We start from the raw sequence: 309 nt of genomic DNA, 5'->3' as shown, positions 1-309 counted from the left end.
CCTGAGCGGGGGTCGGTCCCTGGCCCTCATCAAAACTGGCTTGACCATGTGGAAGGTCACACTGAAAAGCCTCTTATAGACCCAGTCAGCGGGAGGAAGACGGCCTTTAAGTCCAAAGGGGATTCGTGAGCAGAAGTCAACTCCAGGAAGCTATGGAGGGGACTCAACGACCTCAGACTGGTCCACCCTGCTGGGCTGACCTCAGACTGGTCCACCCTGCTGGGCCACGCACAGCCTTGCCAGAGAGAGAAGCCACGGAACATGAGTCAAACGCCAGACCAGACACGGCTGCGGGGGCGGGGCAGGGGG

The sequence above is a fragment of the Pteropus vampyrus genome, unplaced genomic scaffold (assembly GCF_000151845.1).
Source record: "Pteropus vampyrus isolate Shadow unplaced genomic scaffold, Pvam_2.0 Scaffold296, whole genome shotgun sequence".
Lineage (NCBI taxonomy): Eukaryota > Metazoa > Chordata > Mammalia > Chiroptera > Pteropodidae > Pteropus > Pteropus vampyrus.
The sequence above is the reverse complement of the archived record's forward strand: the minus strand, read 5'-3'. Positions refer to the sequence as shown.